The 11397-nt window shown below is 43.2% G+C and overlaps 2 non-coding genes across 2 annotated transcripts; both read left to right on the top strand.

Moving 5' to 3' along the window:
• Window positions 1–1120: 1120 nt before the first annotated feature.
• On the top strand, window positions 1121–1206 carry trnay-gua (transfer RNA tyrosine (anticodon GUA)). The gene is given in 2 exon segments: window positions 1121–1157; window positions 1171–1206. It is a non-coding gene; the product is annotated as a tRNA-Tyr (tRNA).
• Window positions 1207–1590: 384 nt separating this feature from the next.
• On the top strand, window positions 1591–1663 carry trnaa-agc (transfer RNA alanine (anticodon AGC)). The gene has a single exon. It is a non-coding gene; the product is annotated as a tRNA-Ala (tRNA).
• Window positions 1664–11397: the final 9734 nt, after the last annotated feature.

Raw genomic sequence — 11397 nt, 5'->3', positions numbered from 1 at the left:
TACAGTTGTAACGTAGATTGTACCCTTTTGTATTCCAGCCCCCTTGAACTAAAGGCCAACATTCCATTAGCCTTTTTAACTATTTTTTGTACCTGTCCACTAGTTTTGTGATTTCTATACTTGGACCCCTAAATCTCTCTGCTCATCTACAGTTCCTAGCTTCTCACCATTTAGAAAATACTCTGCTATATCTTTCTTAGTGGAAGTGGATGACCTCATACTTTCCCACACTGAACTCTATCTGCCACATTTTTGCCCACCCACTTTCCTGAATAGTTTTCTCTTTTGATTATGGCCTACTGTTTATTTCCCCATACCCACCATTGATGGTGCAGCTCTCAGTTCCATCAGGCATGCTCTGGAATTCTCTTTCTTTGGACCTCTTTATCCCTCCATCTCTCAATATATTCTCAAAACCTGTCAGTTCACCCAAGCTTTTCGCCCCATTTTCTAATCTCTCTTCCTGCTTCTGTGTTTATTCGCAATTGTCATTGATAGAGTGGTTTGGAATGTTTTTCTACAGTAAAAGTGCTACATAAACTTCAGTTATTGTCATTCTGATCTTAAATCTATTTCCTTATTGCTGAAATTCTCTTTGCAGAACCTCTATTTTATTTCCTTCGACACGAAATATGACTTTTGGATCTTCCTCTTCCTTTTCTAAAACCTGTTGCACCCACTCCATTATATTACTCCCTGACACCTCTGTCAAGCAATTGCAGACTTTTCTGGAGCTGTCATCCTGGACCTTCCACATGGTGCAGGTATTGCACATCACAACTTACACTTGTTCTTCTTTTCCCTTCCAAGTGTCTATGACTATTTGACTGGAATGTATTTAAGAAACTATTGTCCTTTACCTACTGGTAGAAAGTTTTAATTGGAGATCGCCATCTGCAGTGGACGATAAGCTGCACGACAGTACGAATCACGACCCTCATGATGACTTCCAGACGTGCGAGGGAGATCTTTTCCCCCTGAAGCCCGAGATCAGCCGGCCACCTGCTGCCTGTAACCCGGTGGCTGATTGACAAGAGTGCGTCGAAGGGAGGAGCAATAGAGCGATTCCAGCGCCGGTCATCATGCACATGAGACCGCGGGTGCGCGCTGCCTATCAGCGCCTTCGATAGCTCAGCTGGTAGAGCGGAGGACTGTAGTGCTTTCCTGGCCATCCTTAGGTCGCTGGTTCGATTCCGGCTCGAAGGACGTTTTTTTTTTCTTCCACCCCCCCCTCCCTCTATGGGAAGATAGGCAGCCTTAAAGTGAAATAAATAGTTATCGCACTGGACAAATGCTGCTTTCAGACCGCAGAGAAACGATCAAATTACGGTGGGGAGAGGACGGAGGAGTCAGGGGACGGAGGCCTCACACCGGCGTGCAGTGACAGGCGCTTCCCGCTCAGCGGCAGGCGGACGAACACGGGCTGCACGGGACCAGATGAACAGCTCCGGCGGGTGCCCCAGCGCGCGGAGCGGCGGTTTAACGGAACTCGGGACTGAGGCCGTGCAGCGCCTCCCAGTGCTCATTTTAAGGTACTGACTGCAGTGGGTTGTTGTTCTTCAGCTCTTTTCCTACATTGTTTTTTTATCTGGGGGATTAGCTCAAATGGTAGAGCGCTCGCTTAGCATGCGAGAGGTAGCGGGATCGATGCCCGCATCCTCCAATGGGATTTTTTTTTAACATTACGTTTCTTTTTATCTTTTCCAATGCAATTAGGTTAATGCAGGTTATTATGCTCTTTATTTAATTATTTTCAATCTAACTAAATTCAAAATAACTTTTAAAAGACCTGTTTATATCCTGACTGGGCCAGGAACAAGGATGGCAGTGGCATAAGGATGGCATGGACAGCCAAGTAGGGTTGGAAATCCTCCCGGAATGGGGCACGAATCTCCTGGGCAGAGCTGGGAGCAGCACCTCCCATCCCTGGTCCGTGATGTCACCGTAGAGAACCAGCGCCCACTTTGGGGAGGCCTGTAATAGTGGAGAAACAGCTGGGAGAGTCTGGGGTGGGGGGTTAGTGTAGGGTGAATGAGGGGGGTGGTTGACCAAGAACTGGGGAATGGAGTGAGCAAAGGCCCAGCATTTTCTGCAGATCCAGGAATGTGATGAGTGGGAGCGGTGTCGTGGGAGGAGCAGCCAGTAAAGGGGTGAGTGAAACCAAAGGGGTTTACTGTGGGTAAATAGTGAAAGATTGTTTCCGCTGATGGGCGAAAGGGGAACAAGGGTAGAGAGACTGAGGATTCTCACTGGAAGAACCAAGAGGGTAGGGAAAAGGATGGTTTTGCAATGAGGGCTATTAGACCATGAGATGCTTCACCACAAGTGGCTACTAAGGCAGAAAATAGAATGTCATTTAAAATGGAATGGGATAAGTATTTGAAAAGAATATAAAAGGAGAAACCACCATTGCTAGAGGGCTAAATGGCCACCTGTGTGTAATTTTTATCATTCTCCTTTATTGAGTCCAAGCCGAGGGAGTGGTTTAGAAATGTTGGTACTGAGCTGAATTTAGGAAGATGTGACCTGTGAGAAGTGCTCCAAACAATTAGCCCACTGCCCTTTGTGCAATCTGTCAGTTTGGTTCAGGTGCCGACTGGTTTTGACATGTGAAGTCCAAATACAGATTGGATCTGACTGAGGCTCCGAGTTCAAAGTTATCACTTTCACACAGAACCCGGGTCCGAACCAGAGTCCTAGGAGATAGGAGAAGAGAGATGGGGCCTGTTAAAAGTGGCATCAACTGACCACACCTTGTGCAGTGCAGAGGGATTAAGGTTGTAGTTTCAGAGTGGATATCTGCAGGCTACATAATCTGAGTGTTACCAGTATTATTATTGGTTATTGGTGCAATTTCAGTGAGTTGCTATTAGTTATTGGTGGAATCAAAGTTCCTCCCACCACTGGTTTCACCCCTGAGATCCCCTCCTTCATCATTGGTTTCCCTTCTTTGTCTGCTGCAGCAACTGCTTGTGCAAAACCATGAGCAAAAATACTCAATTACAGGAGGCCCAACCCTTTACAAGGTTAATGCAATAACATTTGCATATGTCACATGGTCAGACATCATGTGTTCAAACCTCCAGGAATACCTCTAATTAGAGCTGGCAACCCGAGAGCCAAGTTCTACAGTTGGATATGGGTTGAACTGATACAGGTGTGGGATAGGCTTAGGCTGAAGTAAGACCTTATGTTGAGTATTGGTGAGGTGAGATCAGGGAGAGGGTGCAGGCTGAGGCCATGCTCCTAATAACAGTGTGTGGTTGCAGCAGGTCCAGGATGAGTGTGCATGTAAGGGCTGAAGCTGGCAAAAATTGTTGTAAGGCCAGTAGTCAGACTGGGAGGAGGAAGGCAAGGTATAATTGATAAGCTACTCCTAAGGTAACAGGAATGTCAATAGCAATTACCGAGGGTGCAGATGTTACAAGAAAGCAGTGACCAAAGGAAAAGTTTACTAAGACCAAAGAAAAGAGGGATTTGGTGGTCATGTGGTATATCAACGCTTAATTTTTAAAAAGATTAACTAGGTGAGATCTGATTTATTTAAAAACACTGGGAATGTGCAATTTTCTTACAGATAGATAAGGCCATACAAAAAGCAAATGGGTTTTATGGCAAGAGGTATAGAATATAGAAGCCGGGTTGTAATGGTGAAACTACATAAAACTTAGTAAAACCACAGTTGCAGTACTGTGTGCAGTTTTGGACTCCACACTACAGGAACGATGTTGAGGCAATAGAGAGTGTACAGCACAGATTCACTAGGATGATGTATGGTTTTAAAAAATACAACCACAAACAAAGTTTTGAAAATTGAAGCAGCTTTTGTTGGAGGTGTTTAAAATTATGTAAGGATGGGCTAGAAACAGACTGTTTCTAGTGGTTTTGGCCCCGAGAATGAGGGGACATAGATGTAAGATTAGATGTAAGAGATTTAGGACAGAGAGCAGGAAAACCTTTTTTATACAGAGGGCTGTGAGTCTGTGGAATGCACTACTAGTGTTAGTGACTGAAGTAGAGACAATGTCAACATTTAAGAATAGGTTAGGTAGGTGGTTGAAGGAAAGGGAAATACAGGAACATAGGAACATGGCAGGTACATTGGGAATAGGACTACTGCTTGTGTGGAGGATAAGCACCAACATGGGCTGAATGGCCTGTTTTTGTGTTGTAATTGTATGTAAAGTGGTAATGCACAATAACATAACATATATTATAGTAGGTGTGACTACATACAGTCGAAAACAACTGCTTTCTGAAATGAAACATTTAAGTTCAGTGCCCACAAAGGCTGAATCCCTTGCACTATTCTTTAACTAATTTAGGTATTCATTGTAAAATTAAAATTATGAGATGAAAGCATGTTGCTGAAGACTATCTAGTTATTATACATTCTGTTGGTGAACAGGGAATGCACTGCTGAAGGTACAGTAACATAACAATACACACTCAGTTAGTAAAGAAAAACTGGAATTACACAGCAGGTCCCTCCCACCTTGGTAAAGAGGAAAGTCAGACTAACTTTCTAGGCGTGGGTGTTGTCCTTTAACAGAACTCAGTTTAGACCCTTTGTCGGTATTGTGTTAAGTGGCTACTAAATGTCAGTTTTCATTAATTTATTATTCACTGGTGCAGTGTTAAGTGCCAGCACAAACACAATGGGCAATGTCGGTAATATGTTTGATGAATCATTGTGGAGTAATGAGATTTGACTTTACAAACTGGGGTTTTCTTAAACCTGAATGTTTTCACAGAATTTTCTTGAATTTTATTTTTGTTTTAAGTTTATGTTTGTAGAGTACTTCTATTTAAATCATGTCAGTGTTTTTAAAGATGTGATATTATAGTCTTTACAAATCTACTTTGTTCTTGAATGGTGTGATTTACATATTTTGCATTTCATTGTTTAAATAGGGTGATTCAGTGATTTTTTTTTGTAATTTTATTTTTGCTCTTGATAATTTTGAATCTGTGTGAAGACCTTTGGGATCTGATTAGTCTGTGGTAAGTGTATGACTGTTGATCTGACTGGTCCAGGAGGAACCAGATCAGATGTCAGATACACACACACACACACAGCTGTTGGCACTGTAATGGGCTCAACTGGTTCCTTTTATCTTTTTCCCCAGCCTGGGCTCTCTCAGCTTCCTTGTTTCAGGCCACAGCCTGACCTTTTCCCACTTCCCCCATGTACATGTTCTGAGCTCAAATGACTTTTCTGGCTTTTTTTTCAGCAAGTTGGAAAAGGGCCTGAAGTAGTCAGCAAAGCTTGGAATAGGTGCATGGTGCGAGATAATAGTGGATGGTAGACACACCGCGTACGTATGGAATTTACTTCTGGAACCGCCAAAATTCAGTCTAAATAATTGAAACAGTATCGAACCAATCCTTGTCCTTTTTTTTTGAACACATATACACAAACTGGACTGGATTGCTACCATGTACATCTGAGATTCATAACATTGCCTCTGAACCATTTTACATTACCCAATCTCAAGTATTTTAAAAGTTACACCGGAACCAATTAACACAGAATTTCAATGCAACCCAAGAAGAACGTGTTCCTCCTTGCCAGAATCATCAAAGATGAAGTCAGATATGAATGAACTGGTACTCTTATTCACAGTATCTAAGTTAGAAAAGCTAATACCATTATAACATTGAGTATTGAGAATTGCAATATACACTTAGGTATCACTTAACTGACCTGTTAAATTGTTACTGCTGCAAACACGTAAGCATATCGAGTAACTCAACTACAGCTGGGTTCTCTTGATTACAGTATAGCAAAGTTATGTTCAATATATAAGGTAACCATATACAAAAGTTAGGTTTACAGTTTGTATTCAATGTGTCATTGACAAATTCACCACTTAAAATGTATCGGCTACCCCTTGATGTGGGTACAGATAGAATTTCATGGTATCACTTGCCTGACTTCTTGTCGAATGTTCTGCTTCCCTTCTGGGCCACCTGTGGCTGGTTGCCATCTGTAGCCAATGTCATCTTTGATCATCATCCTCTCATCCTCGTTTGGCTAATCTTTTTGCTCAAGTCATGAATGATTAGAACAGTTTTGATACAATTTACAAGATTGCACAGTCAGCGTAAATTCTTAACATTTCTTAGTTTTACAAGCTCGTTCTTAACCCTTTCTCTCCTTTCCATTCCTTCTGCATTAGGGGCTCAGTTCTTTCTTTCCTGCCTGATTTTTGTCTGCCTTTTAGTGTGAGGAGAAGCATGGAATTAAATTTTACTGATCAAATCAAAAAGGATTACCTCAGTCACATTGACATTTTCCAAGGTGTCAGTCAACTGGGCAGGCATTTGTCAGAACTATTTGGTCAGTTTCCTATCTCTTAAAATTTCTTACCAATTACTTACAACCAGTGGGTCATCATCCCAACTTTGATGTCATAGAATCATAGAAAGGTTACAGCACAGAGGAAGGCCATTCGGTCCATCAAGTCCGAGCCGGTTCTTTGCAAGAGCAATCCTGCTAGTCCCACTCCCCCGCCCTTTCCCCGTGGCCCTGCAAATTTTTTCCTTTCAAGTACTTATCCAGTTCCCTTTTGAAAGCCATGATTGAATCTGCCTCCACCACCCCCGCGGGCAGTGCATTCCAGATCCTACCCACTCGCTGTGTAAATAAAGTTTTTCCTCATGTTACCTTTGGTTCTTTTGCCAATCATCTTAAATCTATGTCCTCTGGTTCTTGCCCTTCCGCCAATGGGAACAGTTTCTCTCTGTCTACTCTGTCTAGACCCTTCATGATTTTGAATACCTCGATCGAATCTCCTCGCAACCTTCTCTGTTCCAAGGAGAACAACCCCAGCTTCTCAGCCTATCCACGTAACTGAAGTCCCTCATCCCTGGAATCATTCTAGTAAATCACTTCTGCACCGTCCCTAAGGCCTTCACATCTTTCCTGAAGTGCGGTGCCCAGAACTGGACACAATACTCCAGTTGTGGCCAAACCAGTGTTTTATAAAGGTTCATCATGACTTCCTTGCTTTTGTACTCTATGCCTCTATTTATAAAGCCCAGGATTCATACCGAAGTGTATCGCTTCACATTTTTCTGTGTTAAATTTCATCTGCCATGTGTCCACCCTTGCCACCAGCCTGTCTATATCCTCTTGAAGTCTATCACTATCCTCCTCACTGTTTATTACCCTTCCAAGTTCTGTGTCATCTGCAAATTTTGAAATTGTGTCCAAGTCCAAGTCATTATTATATATCAAGAAAAGCAGTGGTCCCAGTACTGACCCCTGGGGAACACCACTGTACTCCTCCCTCCAGTCCAAAAAACTACACTCTGTTTCCTGTCCCCTAGCCAATTCTGTACCAATGTTGCTACTGTCCCCTTTATTCCATGAGCCATAATGTTGATAAGCTTAACATGCGGCACTTTATCAAACGTCTTTTGAAAGTCCATATACACCACATCAACAGCATTGCCCTCATCCACCCTCTGTTACCTCATCAAAAAAATTCTATCAGGCTAGTTAAACATGATTTGCCTTGAACAAATCCGTGCTGGCTTTCCCTAAACAATTCACACTTGTCCAAGTGACTGTTAATTCTGTCCCAGCTTATCATTTCTAAAAGTTTCTCCACCACTGAGGTTAAACTGACTGGCCTATTGTTGCTGGGATTATCCTTACACCCTTTTTTGAACAAGGATGTAACATTTGCAATTCTCCAGTCCTCTGGCATCACCCCGTATCTATGGATGTTTGGAAGATTATGGCCAGTGCCTCCGCAATTGCCAACCTTACTTCCCTCAGCAACCTAGGATGCATCCCATCTGGACCGGGTGACTTATCTACTTTAAGTACAGCTAGTCTTCTACAAGTACCTCTTCTTCTACAAGTACCTCTTCTTTATCAACTTTTAGCCCATCCAGTATCTCAACTATATCTTCCTTTACTGAGACTCTGTCAGCATCTTCTTCCTTGGTAAAGACAGATGCAAAGTACTCATTTAGTACCTCGGCCATCCCCTCTGCCTCCATGTGTAGATCTCCTTTATAGTCCCTAATCGGCCTCTTCTTACTACCCTGTTTACTGTTTACATGCCTGTAGAAGACTTTTGGATTACGCTTTATGTTGGCCGCCAGACTATTCTCAGACTCTCTCTTTGTCTCTCTTATTTCCTTTTTCACTTCCCCTCTGAACTTTCCATATTCTGCCTGGTTCTCACTTGTGTTATCAACCTGACATCTGTCATATGCCCCTTTTTTCCATTTCATCTTACTCACTATCTCTTTTGTTATCTAGGGAACTCTGGTTTTAGTTGCCCTACCTTTCTGCCTCATGGGAATGTGCCTAGACTGTACCTGAACCATCTCCTCCTTTAAAGGCCTCTCACTGTTCAATTACAGTTTTGCCTGCCAATCTTTGATTCCAATTTACCTGGGCCAGATCTGTTCTCATCCCATTGAAATTGGCCCTCCTCCAATTGAGTGTTTTTACTTTATAGTGGTCCGTGTCCTTTTCCATAGCTATTCTAAGCCTTATGATACTATGATCGCTGCTCCCTAAACGCTCCCCCACTGACACTTGCTCCACTTGGCCCACCTCATTCCCTAGAACCAAGTCGTCTTAAAAACCCCTCTGTTTATTTCATAGCTGTGTTCACAAACAAACTGACTCCATCAGCCTCCTTGGCTTGTCATTTTTGACAGGTTTACTTCCCTTGTGGCACCAGTGTTAATCAGCCATTTGGCGCCAGTCTGTAGATGATTCTCTTGTCTTTAATTTTTCCTGGTGAGCTGACCTTCCCAGAATTCAATAGTGTGGATTGAGGATTTTTCTACAGTGGGGAAGCTGGAAAAAGCCAGAGGCGCTGGTAGCTCCATCCAGAAAGGGAAAAACTGGTGGCCCAAGCCTGGAGAGCCAAGTGCTGTTGCTGGGAAGGAGGAAAGTGGAAGGAAAAACAGAACAGCTGCAAGAAGCAAGGAAAATGAGAACCAAGAGAGAAGGTAAAAGTATTTATCTGTCTCACATGCTTGTTTGTGCGCTCTCTGTCGCATGTTTTCTGCAATTTAATTGACCAAAACTAATCATGTAATCTTTCCATTTAATGTCACTGTCTAGGAATCTCATGGGCTAATTCTGATCATGTGACCTATTGAATCGTACTAAAGTTTTCCATAAATTTCATTGGCCAACAATAATCACATGACTATTTTCTTCAGGGTTCTTTCCAGCAATCTTGTTAGTTGGTTAGCATCTAACTAACCTGGTTATTCTGTGTTTGACAGGGCTCTTGACCAATGATGTGAATAGTCAAGTGGACCAGGTTATTTAGTGAGTTTCAGCTGGTACAGTAATGGGTCATTGGTTCTTACTAACTATTTGATCATCTCCTTGGTAACCACTGCTTATTAATTTTGACTGTGATTGGTTAATGGGAACAATGTGACTGAAAAATCTCATCTGTCATTGGTTGATGGCAACAGCTGCTCATTGGTCCCTGGTAACCAATAAATATAGTGAGGAATGGTATTACAATGGCAGTGACATCATCCAGTCATTTTTGCTTTTCTTTCCAAAATGTGTCATCAGGGTCGTAAATACAGAATAAATTAGGAGGGAAAGATTCCATTTTTTTCTTCTCACTCTAAGCTTAATAGAAATGTATGCACCACAGACAGGTAAGCAACAGGATTGCATGAAATACATTTTTTTACATTTTTGTCTGTGAACAATGCCACAGGAGATTAATTGGTTTAAAATATAGATATAGAGTATGGCAGAAGACTGTGTGAAGGGGGTGGGTCAATGGTGTAAGAGGCTGCATTATGTCTGAATGGGTAGGGCATGATGGACCAGATGGTCTTTTCCCACCCGATCTCATATGTTGGAGGAAGGAGAAGGCGAGAAGAGCAAAAGTAAGGAAGGAAACAGTTAATTGGAGGACAAAGTAAAAGAATGGCAAACAAATCTTAAGAACAGAAGAAAAAGAGAGGGAAAGCAAAGTTGGCAGAGGGTCCTGTGATAGTGTGGGACGTGAGAAAGTCCCATCAAGTGTAATCACACGGACATATTTTATCTGAGATACATACTAGCTTTACCTCTATAGCAGCCCTGCTAACGAGCGTGCAGGGCCATGAGACCAGACTCCAGCCCGGATTTCCAGATACATATTGGTTGCTGATGCTGGGATTTGGGGCCTAGCACTCTATTCGTGATGAAAAGTGTGTCAGTGTCCCAGAACAAAATATCTGTCAGAGCTACTCATGGTCAAAATTCTCTCCCAATAACAAATATTTTCTTAATGGTAAGAGACTAGGATCTGTGGAGGAGCAAAGGGATTTAGACGTCCATGTACAAAAATCACTAAAAGCTAGTACACAGGTACAAAAAGTAATCAAACAGGCGAATGGAATGTTGGCCTTGATCTCAAGGGGGTTGGACTTCAAAAGTGAGGACGTGATGCTTCAGTTTTACAGAGCCTTGGTTGGACCCATCTTGGAGTACTGCCTTCAGTTTTGGGCACTGTACTTCAGGAAAGATATGTTGGCCTTGGAAGGAGTGTAGCATATATTCATCAGGATGATACCGGGATTTCAAGAGTTAAATTATGAGACCAGGTTTCAGAAACTTGGCTTGTATTCCTTTAGAAGGTTGAGGTGTGATCCAATTGAGGTGCGTATTGAAGCGCTCCCCCAGAACGATCAAGGCACCTGAATTGCACCTTGAGCAGCGCTGTAACATGCTCAATTGTAAACCTGGTGGCGATGTGGCTGTCGTTATATCGCACTGTTGCTCAGTGATGGGGCTTCTCAGAGGTGTCGTGAGCCATGTATGCAGGGGGTAGCCCTTCTCCCCTAGAAGCCAGCCCTTAAGGGTGTTCAGTGTGTGAAAGAGACGCGGGATGTTTGATTTCCTCAGAATAAAGGAATTGTGGCAGCTGCCAGGGAATCTGGCGCACACGTGAAGGAATCTTTTGTGGTCGTCACAAATGAGCTGAGCTTTGATGGAGTTATACCCCTTTGTCTTGATGAACAGTCCTGGCTCATGTGGAGGTGCTCGTATTGCTATATGGGTGCAATCGATTGCATTCTGCACCCGTGGGAAGCCAGCCACAGAGTGGAATCCCGCTGCCCTCTCCGTCTGGCTGAGGCCGTCCATGGGGAAGTTGACGTAGTGCGAGGGTCTGCAAAACAAGCCGTCGGTAACCTGCCTTATGCACTTGTGTGCAGACGACAGAGTCCTTGGCAGCACCCTGGAATGATCCAGAGGCGAAGAAGTTGAGGGGGACTTTAACTGCGACGGGTAATATGATGCCGTTCGGCCCAGCTGGGAGTAGCTCGGCATGAAGGAGGCTGCAGATGTCTGTGACCACCTGGCGACTTACTCTGAGTCTCCATATGCACTGCTCCTCAGAG

The sequence above is a fragment of the Heptranchias perlo genome, chromosome 5 (assembly GCF_035084215.1).
Source record: "Heptranchias perlo isolate sHepPer1 chromosome 5, sHepPer1.hap1, whole genome shotgun sequence".
Lineage (NCBI taxonomy): Eukaryota > Metazoa > Chordata > Chondrichthyes > Hexanchiformes > Hexanchidae > Heptranchias > Heptranchias perlo.
Note: the sequence above shows the minus strand (reverse complement) of the source record. Positions and strands in the feature narration are given on the sequence as shown.